We start from the raw sequence: 15,102 nt of genomic DNA, 5'->3' as shown, positions 1-15,102 counted from the left end.
CTGTAGCAGCCGCAATTATGTTCCTATCATAACAAAAATATTATATGAGATGTTTTAATTGTGCAAATCTCAACAAGTACGCTAGATCATAATCTAACTTTGTTCAGACATAGTAAGGGATTTCTTTGCCCCAGGGGGAATAACGGGTTACAAAAATGACCATCAGATTCATATTCCTATAAATGTATTTTCCTCAAAATGTATTTTCATAAAAAAATGTCCCCAAAATTTGATTTCGACAAAATGTCGTCAACATTTTATTTTTTTAGAAAATGATCTGAAAATGTAATTTACCAAATACATTTCCTCAAAATTGCATTTTCATACAGAATATCCTCTAAATTTGATTTTCATGGAAAATTTCTTTGCATTTTTATTATCGTAGAAAATGTCCCCAAAATTTGTTTTTTGTCGAAAATTTCCCCAAAATTTACTTTTTATAAAAAATTTGCTCAAAAATCGATTTTTTAAGAAAATAGGCCTTAAAATGCGATTTTCGCATAAAATGTCCTCAAACTCTCATGTTTATAGAAAACGTCCTCAATATGTGATTTTCATAGAGATATCATTAAACTCTAATGCAAATTGCAAATTTTGTCCATGATCATTCCACTAAGGAACAGGGGCAAACTTCTCACATATCAATGAGTGCAGTCCGATTCAAATTTAAGCTCAATGATAAGAGGCCTCCTTTTCAAAGCCGAGTCCGAGCGGCATGCCGCAGTGCGAAACCTGTTTGGAGAGAAGTTTTTACATGGCAAAGTACTTCCAAAATGTTGCCAGCATTAAGAGGGGAAAATTTTTTCTGATAGTTTCGCCAGAATTCGAAACCTGGCGGACATGCTAACCTCTGTGCCACGGTGGCCACATAATCAAACATTAATAATCTAAAAAAATTAGAGTAGTCAATCATTCACCAATGATTTTTTTTTCAATTCGTATCTTGTCCCATATAATTTATAATTAAGATTATTTTTTTTTTTTTTTTTTTTCATTGAAGTTGTTTCAACGGAGTAGACATTCATTATTATATATTTATTTTTAAGAAAAAATTTTATATTTTAATATACATATATTTTAAATTAAATGTAGTCCATTGGTCAAATAAGGTCTTAGAACGTGGCTAACATTTGAGCAAATAAATAAATAAAATGTCCTCAAATTATTTTTTTTTTTATATATTTTTTGTTATTTTATAAATATTTTGTACTGTTTTTTATTGTTATTATTTTTTGTCTAATTTTTTATTTATTTTTTTTTTCAACTTTAACTATCGTAGAAAATGTCCTCAAATTTTGATTTTCAAAGAAAATGTCCTCAAAATTGGATTTTCACGGCTAATGTCTCCAATCTTTAATTGTCTTAGAATATGTCCTCAAACCTTAATTTTCATAGAATTAAAAAATTATTTTTTTATAATTCTGTGTGTAAATATATTTTTCAATATATTTTTATCATGATTTCATTTCCCTAATTTCATTTAAAAGATGTGGTAAGAATTAATTTTACACACTAATTTTTTTTTTCTAAAATTGAAAATAAGATTAGCTGTTTTTCTACATCTTTTACAAGCCTTTAAGTTTTCGCCAATTAATGCTCTTTGTTCATCAACCCCTTCAATGTGCCAACTCACATGATGTCTCAGAAAAAATGCTTGATTTGCAAGCAAGTGCAATAAATTGATTAGAAAATTGTTGTATACAAATTTAACAAGTAATTGCAATGCTGATGAGAACAAACCCCATTATTTATGACGTGAAAAAAATAATTTCACAAACATCACACAATGCCAGCAGAATGATATCACAGAAATCTAAGCAAAAATCCTAATCAAGAGAGATTTAATGACAAATTGCATTCGTGTAATTTTTTCTCTAGCAATTAAATAACTTTTCTCTGTCTGCCACTGCCAGGCAGCCCAACCCCCTGGCAACCCATTTCAATTGCGTTCGATAAATTCACAAACATTTGGGACAATTTTTATTGGGTGTCTGTGGTGGTGTTGTTTGGGGTTTGTTGCGCTAACATGGCCCCCTTTTGTTTTTGTCGCCAAGTTCTCTAGTCACGATTATCATTTCACAGTAGACCACAATATTCGAAACGCATGGCACAAAAAAGCTAAAAATAGTAAGTCTGCACATTTGTTTGCGGTATGGCATTTGTAGTAAATTGCATCAACGCTAAAAATCGATTGAAAATGGCGTATAAATATTTACATTATTTTATTTTGTTTTAGTTTCAATTTCCTTTCAAAGAAAAACCAAACAACAGATGGCAAGACATTAATTAATTATTAAATCCGTATAAGTCAAGAAGACATAAATTTTCAATTTTTAATATGCAAACTCTTTAGGATATAAGAATAAGAAAAAAATTATTAAAATTTTATAAAGAAAAATTTAATAATATTTAAATAAAATTTTATTTTAACTAAATATCTGATTAAAATTTTCTACAAAGACAAACTTTCAATGAAATTTTCTTTAAAACAAATTTTCAATGAAATTTTCTTTAAAACAAATAGTCAATGAAATTTTTCCTAAAAACAAAATTTTAATAAAATTTTCTTTAAAAAAATTTTAATAAAATTTTCTTTAAAAAAAATTTTAATAAAATTTTCTTTAAAAAAAATTTTAATAAAATTTTCTTTAGAAAAAAAATTTTAATAAAATTTTCTGTAAAAAAAATTTTAATAAAATTTTCTTTAAAAAAAATTTTAATAAAATGTTCTTTAAACAAAATTTTAATAAAATTTTCTTTAAAAAAATTTCATTAAAAAAATTTTCTTTAAAAAAAGGTATGTTTCTCTAAAGACAATATTTAAGGAAATATAATATGAAATATTCTAAAAATATGAAGCAAACTTTTTTCAATTATCCTACTTAATTAAATTTCATTTAATTGATTTGATAATTGCCATTGGATTAGGATTATCTTATCTTAAAGTTTAAAAAAAAGTCGGCAAATGTTTTCACTTTTGTACAATTTGAACAATGGGCCCTCAAAGCCATTTTTAATTCTTGCATTAAAGCAAATCATGTCGTTGACAATTAGGTTAATATTTATTCAAATAATGGTCAACATTCCAGCGATAAGGTCATAGACCTTCATATGTATATAGCAAACACAGATAACACATCCGCTAGACTTGTTCCAATATTCATACATTTATTTTTCCATTATTCTTCCTCGAAAAACCCATTTAATTGGTCGATTGGGAATTTGCTAAGCGACAGACGGGAGAAAGCATCACTAAAATTATTTAATCTTTGTCAGATTTTCTGAAGATTATTAAAATCATTTCACTTCTAACATATTAACAATGGATTTGTAAGTAGCATGGAAGTGTTAACTTATTTTTCTGACGTAATTTGATTATAAATCAGATTAATCTTTGTTACTATTGGTAACGTAAAATATTCCATTTCTAGGGAAAATTTTTTTTTAAAATGTTAAATGTTAAAATGTTAATTACATAGATAATTTTGTGAAATATTTGTTTTTATAGAAAATTTTGTCAAGAAATTACTTACTCCAAAGAAAATTTTTCAAAATTTTGTTTCTATAAAAATTTTGTCAAAATTTAATTTCTATAAAAATTTTTGTCAAAATTATATTTCTTTGTTTGGGTATCGTTGACCTGTTTTAAAATTTCTTAATTTTTTTTTTGTATCGGCTATAGGTCCATTAAAACACAAATATTTAATGTTTTTATACCCACCAACGAAGGAGGGGGTATATTTATTTTGTCATTCCGAAATATCCATTTCCGACCCTATAAAGTATTCTTGATCAGCGTAAAAATCTAAGACGATCTAGCCATCCGTCCGTCTGTCCGTTGAAATCATGCTACAGTCTTTAAAAATGGAGATATTGAGCTTAAACTTTGGACAGATTCTTTTTTTTGTCCATAAGCAGGTTAAGTTGGAAGATATGCTATATCGGACTATATCTTGTTATAGCCCCCATATAGACCGATTCGCCGATTTAGGATCTTAGGCCCATAAAATCCAAATTTATTATCCAATTTTATTGAAATTTGGGACAGTGAGTTGTGTTAGGCTCTTCGATATCTTTCTTCAATTTGGCCCAGATCGGTCTAGATTTGGATATAGCTGCCATATAGACTGATCTCTTGATTTAAGGTCTTGGGCCCATAAAAAGCGCATTTATTGTCCAATTTCGCCGAAATTTGGGACTGTGAGTTAAGTTAAGCCCCTCGACACACTTCTGCAATATGGCACAGATCTGTCCATATTTGGATATAGCTGCCATATAGACCGATCTTTGGATTTAAGGTTTTGGGCCAATAAAAGACGCATTTATTGTGCGATGTCGCCGAAATTTGGGACAGTGAGTTGTATAAGGCCCCTCGACATACTTCTTCAATTTGGCCCAGATCGGTGCAGATTTGAATATAGCTGTCACATAGACCGATCTCTCGATTTCAGGTTTTGGGCCCATAAAAGACGCATTTTTTGTCTGATATCACCGAAATTTGGGACAGTGAGTGTTATAGGCTCTTCGACATTTTTCTGCAACTTGGCCCAAATCGGCCTAGATTTGGATATAACTGCCATATAGACCGATCTCTCGATTTAAGGTTTTGGGGCCATAAAAGACGCATTTATTGTCCGATATCGCCGAAATTTGGGACAGTGAGTTGTGTTAGGCTCTTCGACATTTTTCTGCAACTTGGCCCAAATCGGTCCAGATTTGGGTATAGCTGCCATATAGACCGATCTCTCGATTTAAGGTTTTATATATTAAGGCATTTATAATCCGATTTCACTGAAATTTGACACAGTGACTTATGTTAGGCTTTTCAACATCCATGTCGTATATGGTTCAGATCGGTTTATTTTTAGATATAGCTACTACTTGTTATACACAATTGAACAATGACTTGCACTTATAAGTATTTGGTCCAAATCGGAACATATTTCGATATAGCTGCTATGGGGCATACGGCATGTATTGTTCACCATATTTTGACGAAAGGTCGTTTACTTATATACCCGAGTTGGTGGGTATCCAAAGTTTGGCCCGGCCGAACTTAACGCCTTTTTACTTTTTGTTTTTTACTTTCTACAAAAACTCCTGCAATTCAAAACATTTGCTTTCATTTCTAAAAGACATTTTTTTGTCATGCTCTAAAAGCCTTTCAAATTCCCTATGATATTTTTCGTTTGTTGGTACTTATTTGCAATGTTCAATACATTTATTCACTGCGGAGATTCCATTTTTGTTTCCAATAAATAAAAATTTTTAAAAAAGATCGCAATTAAATTGCCACAAAGCAACAGAAAAAAATATATATATATTATAGATAGATAGATTATGAGTGTTTGATACTCGTACATTTATAATGTACATATAATGCGAATGTTTTTTTTGTCACGAAAAGGCCAACAAATTGGTTATTTTATTTTTGAATTGTAATTAAACAGTCACACTCTTAGCATGAATTTCATTCACCCATGATCCTAGAAATTGGAGGCGTTTCAAATGTACTTGTGGTCATGTTTTACTTTTTTAATGGCACAAAACAAAGAAAGGTTTTTATATATTGCAATTTTTTAAACGATGTTTCATAAAAAAAACACAAGAATTTATTTAATTATGTTTTTTACAATACATCATGGTTTAAGCGGATTAGAATATTGAACTTATTTATATTTATGGTAAATGCGCCTAAATGTATGCATCTTCCTCTAAAAAAGAAGCAATAAGTTTGGTATAAAAAGATGAGATCCTCCCTAAACAACAACATTGGTATAACAAGTAAAACGTATTTAAGGCTCTATTACATGGCATATAGTTGTCTTATGACATGTCAGATTTAGCACATGTTGAGTTATACATGTCTTGTGATACAAACGAAACAAACTTATGAAAATCACTTTTCAAAATAGCACATGTAATTTTTTTCGATTAGAGCGTGTTCTATTCCTTCTGACAAAAAAATAAAGAAATCAGCTGTTTTTGTTGTCAGTGAAAAAGAAATCAGCTGTTTTTGTGGTCAATAGAATGAAAGTAACCCAAAAGTAATTGTTTTCACAAATTTTCTCACAACTTTAACAATTTTTACGCATAAAAAAATCAGATTTGCTCACATTTTTAGGTTATGTCATACGAAAATAACATACAGGTGTGATAGGAAAAATGATGAATCATATGAAAATTGACAATTTTGACATTTTCAATTACATGTGCATACAAAAAGTGGCATGTCATAAGATATCTACATGCGTGGCATGTCATAAGATATCGTCATAATCCGGGGAAAAATTAATAATTTATGAACCCATAGTAGCTATATTGAAATATGGTCCAATTTGTAGCAAACCCGGTGCGGACGTCGAGGGGCGCAATAAAATTCACTATTGAAGACAATAAAACAGAATATTAGCACATACAGCAGCTATATCTCAACAGAATCGGATCTCCACCATATTCGTGTAGGATATGTTAAGGTCTAATACATCTCTTTGTAGCAAATTTCAGCGAAATCGGTTAGTAAACGCGCCTTTTATTGCCACAAGAACTTAAGTCGGGAGCTCGGAATATATGACAGCTATATACACATTTGTTTCTATGTAGACCAATCTGAACCTTATAAGGCGCAGACGTCGAAAAGCCTAATATAGCTTACTGTGCTAAATTTTAGTGAAATCGGATATTAAATGCGTCTTTTATTGAAAAACAAATAAAAAAGCGTTAAATTAGGCCGGGCCAAACTTTGGATACCCACCACATCGGGTATATATGTAAACCACCTTTCGTCAAAATCCGGTGAAAAATGCATACCTAATACCCCATAGCAGCTATATGAAATACTAATAAGTACAAGACATTCAATTGTGCAAAACAAAATATTGATCTTTTTAGTAGCTATATCTGAAAATAAACCGATCTGAACCGTATACGACACGGATGTCGAAAAGCCTAACATAAATCACTGTGTCAAATTTCAGTGAAATCGGATGTTAAATGCGCCTTTTATTGGTCCAAAACCTTAAAACGAGAGATCGGTCTATATGGCAGCTATTTACAAATCTGGACCGATCTGAGCCAAATTGAAAAAGAATGTTGAAGGGCCCAACACAACTCACTGTCCCAAATTTCGGAGACATCGGACAATGAAAGCTTCTTTTATAGGCTTAAAACCTTAAATCGAGAGATCGGTCTATATAGCAGCTATATGCAAATCTTGATCGATCTAGGCCAAGTTGCAGAAATATGTCGAGGGGCTTAACTATACTCTCTGTCCCGAATTTCGGCAACATCGGACAATAAATGCGCCTTTTATGGGCCCAAAGCCTTAAAAGCTGTCTTATATGGCAGCTATATCCAAATCTGGACCGATCTGGCCCAAAATGAAGCAGGATGTCGATGGGCCTAATACAACTCCCCGTCACAAATTTTGACAAAAAATGCGACTTTTATTTGCCCAAAACCTTAAATCGAGAGATCGGTCTATATGGCGGCTATATCCAAATTTGGATCGATCTGGGCCAAATTGAAAAAGGATGTCGAAGGTCCTAACACAACTCCCTGTCCCAAATTTTGGCAAAATCTGACAAAAAAATGCGTCTTTTATGGGCTCAAGACCTTAAATCGAGAGATCGGTATATATGGCAGCTATATGCAAATCTGGAACGACCTCAGCCAAATTGAAGAGAGATGTCGAAGGGCCTAACACAACTCACAGTCCCGAATTTCAGCAAAATCGGTTGATAAATGTGGCTTTTATGGGCCTAAGGCCCTAGATCGGCGGATCGGTCTATATGAAGGGTTTATCCAAATCTGGACCGATCTGGGCCAAATTGAAGAAGGAGGTTGAAGAGCCTATCACAACTCACTGTCCTAAATCTCAGCAAAATCGTATATTAAATTTGGCTTTTATGGGCCTAAGACCCTTAATCGGCGGCTCGGTGTATATTTTGGTGCTATATCAAGATAAAGTTCGATAAAGCCCATCTTCGAACTTAACCTGCTTATGGACCAAAAAAAAAAAAGAATCTTTGCAACGTTTCAGCCCAATATCTCTATTTTAAAGACTGTAGCGTGATTTTAACAGACAGACGGACGGACATGGCTAGATCGTCTTAGATTTTTACGCTGATCAAGATGTATATACTTTATGGGGTCGGAAATGGATATTTCGATGTGTTGCAAACGGAATGACAAAATGAATATTCCTCCATCCTTCGGTGGTGGGTATAAAAACATTAAATAGGGAGATCGGTATAAATCCAAATATAGACCGATCTAGGATATCCATGAGCCTAACACAGTTCACTACGAAATCAGATAATAAATGTGGTTTTAATGGGCCTAAGACCTTAAATCGGCAGATCGGTCTGTATGGGGTTATATCAAGATATAGATATGCTTTATCAATATCTTCGAACTTATTCGAATTTATGATTTCCATGTATATCTAGACCTTTATGAGCCCATAAAAAATCAAACACGCGTTTTCCAAATAACCCCATTGGTTCATAAAATTTACACTACACACAGATTTTATCACAGTTTTATGGGTACGAAACTGATAGAAAGTTTATGACATTAGAATGTGGACGCCTAGCACAACATTCTAATTGCATTACTATTGTTCTTTTTTTTTTCTATGGAGGCCACCGTGGTACATAAGTTGGTATGTCTGTCTATGATGTTAAAAGCATTGGTTCGTATCCGGTGAGATCATCAGGAAATGTTTTACGGCTGTTTAGGTCTCCACTTTTGCAAATGACATTTGTGAGGCTATCAGCCTTGTGGACTTTTCTATGAAGTTGTGTCGCTCAAAGGTACGCTGAAATCGGCTATGAAAATATGGAAAAAACTTGACTCGAAGAACACATTGGTATGAGCAAAGTCTTGTTATTTAACGAAAAATTGTCTTTATGAAGATTCTAAATTGGTCCTTCAGTCTTTGTCTTCTCTGAATTTGTTATATATAAGATTTCGTAGAAATTCCCGTAGTCGGTGTAAAATAGGAAAGAGGGGAAAAGAAGGGAAAGAAAGAATCAGATCTAGATAAGCAGGTGGGTAGAGCCTGGAGGACCGCTTGCACGCATCAACATAACGGTGCAGTCCGTATACGTGTATGCCAATAAACCCGCGTGTCACTCGTCCGTGGCGCAGAGGTTATCATGAACGCCGGTGGTTATCCCCTTACTAATGCTGGCTACATTTGTATGGTATCCTGCCATGTTAAAACTTTTCTATCAAGTGGTGTTACTGTTTTCAATTTCTTACATATCTTCGAGTCAGCATTATGTTATGAGTTTGGAATTGTTATACGAATTATATACAACCCCCCGATCTTGAATTCGTTGCCTTGAGAGCCAACATCAGCATCTCTTGATATGTGATGAGAGTTTTAATCATATTTCCAAATCGGAAAACCAAACCCGTTCTCGACTCCATCTTAGAACTGTTCGTGAAGATCGTGAAAATATCAATGCTCTCAAACATAGCACCCGCCTCCAACCTTCCATGTTGAGTATGGTATTTTATACAGTACTAATAACATATACTTTGTACATGTTACCAGGTACTTTATATAGTACCAGGTAATTTATATAGTGCCAGGTACTTTATGTAGTACGTTATATTACTGAGTACTATATTGTACCGGGTAATATATGGTACCAAACAAAAATTCGCTTGAATCGGTACTCCGCAACATATCTCGAATGTTTCACAAAACGTTGGTGATCCTTTGTCTTCGGTTCAGGTTGTATACATACCTAGTGCAGGCCCTAACACCATAACCCTAACGTGCTGCATTCCACAATCCGCAACCTGTGGACTCGCCCAGTGTCCCCCAGCTAATCTTCTCGTGACAACTTTGCACTGATATTCCATCCATAACATATGATTTGCACTTGTGATAAGATAAAAATAAAACATATCAACTGTACCAAGTACTTGTATCGACTGTTACTGCGTGATAGTACTTGTTATCGACTGTTATTGCGTGATAACGATAACGATCTATCTAGTCCAACTTGACAATGGTTATCTTTCCAGTATACCTGACTTTCATTAAATGTATACTCGTAATGCTAAAAAACAGACCCTATATCGCTGTCCATTTTATACAACTTAACAAGTAAAAGCGTTCTAAGTTCGGCCGGCCCAATCTTATATACCCTCCACCATGGACGGCATTTGTTGAGTTCTTTTCCCGGTATCTCTTTTTAGGCAGACAAAGGATAGAATATAAGTATTGCTATGCTATTGGAGCTAAATTAAGTTATGGTCCGATTCTTACCATAATTGAATTGAATGTTGGAGACCATAGTAGAAGACATTTCAACCAATTCGAATAAGAATTTCGCCCTTTAGAGGCTCAAGAAGTAAAATAGGGAGATCGGTTTATATGGAAGCTGAATCAGGCTATATACCGATTCAGACCATATTTGACACGTATGTTGAAGGTCATGGAAGAAGCCGTTGTACAATAAGTCAAGATCCCAGATCGGTTTATATGACAGCTATATCAGGTTATGGACCGTTTTGAGCCGTACTTAGCACTATTATTGGGAGTCATAACGAAACACGTCATGCCAAATGGGCTCAAGAAGTCAAGACCCCAGATCGGTTTATATGACAGCTATATCAGGTTATGGACTGATTTAAGCCATACTTAGCAAAGTTGTTGGAAATCATATCAAAACACCTCATGCAATGTTTCAGGCCAAACTGACGAGAATTGCGCCTTCTAGTGGCTCAAGAAGTCAAGATCCAAAATCGGTTTATATGACAGCTATATCAAAACATGGACCGCTATAGCCCATTTACAATGCCAACCGACCTACACTAATAAGAAATATTTGTGCAAAATTTCAAGCGGCTATGCTTTACTCCTTCGAAAGTTAGCGTGCTCTCTATAGACAGACGGACGGACATGGCTAGATCGACTTAAAATGTCATGTCGATCAAGAATATATATACTTTATGGGGTCTTAGATGCATATTTGAAGGAGTTACAAACAGAATGACGAAATTAGTATGCTCCATCCTATGGTGGATGGTATAAACAGTTTTAACCTATGGGTTCACGTGACACACAAATAAAAAAATAAAATTTCCTTTAAAGCTCGTTTACACTGCTCATTAAATCCGGATTTAAGGCTCTCGTCAGCTGATTTTATAAAGGGAAAACAGATGAGCGAGCTATAAAATCCAGATTTAAAGAGCAGTGTAAACTGGGTTTTATGGAAAAAAATTTTTTCGCATTTATCATAGTAGGGGTGTTTTATTTACCCATTAAGCGGACTTTCTCGTTTAGTTTGTAAGGAGAAAAATGCCATCACCGAGTAGCTAAGCGGCAAATCTTATCGCCGTTTATTAAAACACGTTGTGCCATCATTCAATCTGAATGACAAAACTTAAAAAGGAAGAACGCAACATATTTATTCAAAGATTAAACGCCCTGGAATGCAAAATTTGCTTAGGATTTTAATAAAATCACATAAATGAACTCTGAGAAAAATTTATTTAAAATTAAAATGACATATTTTTACACCCACCACCGAAGGGTGGGGGTATATTCATCTTGTCATTCAGTTTGAAACACATCGAAATAACCATTTCTGACCCGAAAAATTTATATATTCTATCCTTGATTGTCGTAAAAAATTGAAAAAGGATCTAGCCATGTCCGTCCGTACGTCTGTCTGTTGAAATATTTGAGATATTGAGCTGAAACTTTGCACAGATTCTTTATTTTTTTATCTATAGGCAGGTTAAGTTAGAAGACGGCTTAAATCGCACTATATCTTGATATAGCCCCCATATAGACCGATCTTGCGATTTGAAGTTTTAGGTCCATTAAAGCCACATTTATTATCTTATTTCGTTGAAATTTAACGCTATATTTTCCTTGAGATTCGTACTGAGTATTGCCAAGATCTGGCTATATTTGGATATAACTGACATATAGGCTGATCTCTCAAATTAGGGCCTTGAGCCCATAATAGACGCATTTATTACTCGATTTCGCTAAAATGTGGCACAAGGAGAGATGTTGTCCACGATGATGTCAGTTTTGAAATCTAAGCCTTAAACCTGGATGGATCGGATTTTGCCTATTTCGAATTTACTACTTCCGACATCCGTTCCCTATATATTGTGTTGCCCAAAAAGTAATTGCGGATTTTTCATATAGTCGGCGTTGATAAATTTTTTCACAGCTTGTGACTCTGTAATTGCATTCTTTCTTCTGTCAGTTATCAGCTGTTACTTTTAGCTTGCTTTAAAAAAAAGTGTAAAAAAGTATATTTGATTAAAGTTCATTCTAAGTTTTATTAAGAATGCATTTACTTTCTTTTAAAAAATCCGCAATTACTTTTTGGGCAAAGTTCAGATCGGTCTATATATATTGTGCTCCCGATTTAAAGTCTTAGGTCCATTAAATGGGCATTTATTACAAGATTTCGCTGAAATTTAGCACAATGTGCGTTAAGATCCTCGACATTCGTACCGAGTATGGTCAATATTTGGGTCTACATTTGGATATAGCTGCCATATAGTCCCATCTCTCGATTTAAAGTCTTGGGTCCATAAATGGCGCATTAATTTTCCGATTTCGCTGAAATATGGGACAGCGAGTTATGTTAGGCTCCTCGATATCATCATATCGATCAACAAATTTTTCAGCGGTGGGTGTCCCTTTTTTAATGCTGCTACATTTGTAAGGCATTCTGCCATGTTAAACTTGCCTCAAAACAAGGTGGGTTGGGAAAATGAGGAAGATTCAGAGCCGTCCTAGCAGCCTCATCAGATAGTTAATTGCCAGTTGTGCCCACATGAAAAGGGATCCAAAGAAGAGTGATAACAGAAGTCGGTAAAATGGAGAATTATAATATTTTTAATAGTGATAAAGAGACCACATGGCTGATATGTTTCCCACAAAGCACTGCGGGGGCGAAAAATAAAGCAATGGAGATTCATCTGTCATTTTTGAACACATGAGAATACTTTTTTTTCGAAATTTTGAATGGATAGAAGTGAGATGTCCACTATGGTGTCAGTTTTGAAATTGAATACCTTAAACCTAGATGGATCCCATTTGTCTATTTCGAAAAATTACTAAAGATTATTTTTACTTAGACATATTTCCCCTTTTTGTTTTGTTTTATCGCATTGTGCAACGATCAATACATTTGAAATTGATTTGGCATCTGTCATTATTGTTAAAGATTTCTACAATTTTAAAACATATAAACGATTTCTTTTTTTTTTTGTTAAAATTTCAATTCAACCTCAAGTTGAAATGCGTTTTCCTTTTATATTCGCCATAATAATGGTATTTTTGCTCACACAATTCAGAATTCAATAAAGAAATCATCAATGTTTTGGATTTCGCAAGACGTGCCCCCAATTGAGTTTGCATGGGGTCGGCCAATGCAATACGGAATAGCCAAAATAAAACCGTACACATTGTTTATATTTATGTACCTACATACCATATTAATGATATACATATATGTACAAGCTTTAAACATAAATATACATACAGTGCCGCACATAAGTATTAGCATAACCATTAATTTTTAACTTGACCGCTATTTTTCAGTCCAAAAAGAACCCATGGTGTTACGTAACTAATGCAGAAATTTTTATTCCAAAAAAAATTTTTTAAACTTTTTTATTTAACAAAAAAATAAAGCTGTTTCATCGCACAAAAGTATTGGCACTCTTATATTTATATCTTAAATTTAAAAATTTTAGTGTAAAGTTGGCAACCCCTTTTGCGGTTTGGCATGGATTGCACTAATTTTTTCGTAGTTTCCTCCCCTATTTTTTGCCATTCTTTCATAAGTGCCTGCTAAAGTTCGGACTTATTGGAAATGGACCGCCTTTTTACACGTCTATCCAGTTCCTCTCACAAATGCTCAATGGGTTTGAAGTCTAGAGATTGCGGAGGATGTGGCGGGTCATGTGCGATATTCATTATTACCCACATACGCATGTGGGGGTCATTGTCCTGTTGCGCTTTTTTACATTTTCCTTTATAAATATTTAAATTTACTTTTTTGTCCATAATGTCATCTATGAAGACCAGCTCACCAACCCCCGCAGACGACATGCAACCCCATACCATAACCATAACCATACCGTGTTTGACTGTAGGTGCAAGATTTTTTTTTTCATATGCCGTATTGGGCTTTTACCATACAATAGAGCGGCCATCAGAACGGAACATTTTGTACTTACTCTCATCCGAGAATAGCACTTGGTCCCAGAGGATGTTCGATCAGCTCACATGTTCTCTTGCGTAGGCTATGCGCCTCTTCTGGTTCTTTAAAGAAATAAGCGGCTAACGTCTAGCAACTCGAGCACTGTAATCGGCCTCATGAAGCTCTCTTCTGATTGTCATGGGATGAATTTTCTTTCCAGTCTCCTCTTGAACTTCAGCTGTTAATTGTGTTGATGTTTTTTTGGGGTCCTTTTGAATATCTCACACTATCTTTTGACGCTCCCGGTCACTTAAAACTTGGGGACGCCCAGAGCGTTTTGTGTTTTGTAAATTTGATTCCCCTTCAAACCAGTTGACGATGCTTTGAATTGTGAAACGGCTTCTGTCCATCATTTGACCGATCTCAGCAAACGATTTTCCTCGGCTGTGAAGCTGCATTATAATTTTTCGATCACATACAGTCGTTTCTTTTTGCTTTGGGGCCATTTTTTGTATTATCTGCATATAATTTTATTCTTTTAACAAAAAACTTAAATTAACGGTAAAACAACACGGTAGATAATTTAAGGAACCAATTGCAACGAACAAAGCAACACGGTAGACAATTTTAGGAACCAATATTTTTGCAAAAAGAGTTGCCAAATGGCAAAAATTGGGAAAAAATATAGCAGATGATGTAAGTGTGCCACTACTCTTGTGCGATGAAATCGCGTTATGTTTTTGTAAAATAAAATGTAAAAACATGAGTTCTTTCGGAAAAATATTTTTTTTGAGTAGACTGGAAGACAGGGCTGAAAAATAGCGCTCAATTAAAAATTGATGGTTGTGCCTATACTTATGTGTGGCACTGTACATACATTTATTTGTAAATATCATCTACT

General features: G+C 34.0%; 1 protein-coding gene across 3 annotated transcripts in view; it reads left to right on the top strand.

The window, feature by feature from the left end:
- Positions 1-15,102, top strand: part of LOC106086422 (protein phosphatase 1L) — a 47,607-nt gene that overhangs the window by 25,784 nt on the left and 6,721 nt on the right. The window lies entirely within an intron of this gene.

This window comes from Stomoxys calcitrans, chromosome 3 (assembly GCF_963082655.1).
Source record: "Stomoxys calcitrans chromosome 3, idStoCalc2.1, whole genome shotgun sequence".
NCBI lineage: Eukaryota > Metazoa > Arthropoda > Insecta > Diptera > Muscidae > Stomoxys > Stomoxys calcitrans.
The sequence above is the reverse complement of the archived record's forward strand: the minus strand, read 5'-3'. Positions and strand labels throughout refer to the sequence as shown.